Source organism: Atta colombica, unplaced genomic scaffold (genome assembly GCF_001594045.1).
Source record: "Atta colombica isolate Treedump-2 unplaced genomic scaffold, Acol1.0 scaffold51, whole genome shotgun sequence".
NCBI lineage: Eukaryota > Metazoa > Arthropoda > Insecta > Hymenoptera > Formicidae > Atta > Atta colombica.
The window spans coordinates 1,253,088-1,253,423 of NW_017259541.1; positions in this window are offsets into that span (position 1 = coordinate 1,253,088).

The window sequence follows — 336 nt, forward strand, 5'->3', positions numbered from 1 at the left end:
TATATATATATATATATAAAACACGTCAGTGTGTAAAGCAGTCTTAAACTACTGTGTGAAACTGTATTTTTTTCTTGTCTTAATAAAAATCGTTGCTGCTCAGTGCACGGCTTCTCACGAGTTTTCCCAAGATCACGAAAACCACAGGCCGAATGCAATCAGTATCCTAACGTCCTAAGTCATTAACTTATAAGTTAACTTAGCTCAGTGTTTTGTCTACTAGTCAGGGCATCGAACAGAAACAGAATTATATGTTATTCTCTTCGAATAATCTTGAAATAGAACAAATTAAAATAAATTAATTGTATTAATACTATTAATATATTATCAATAATC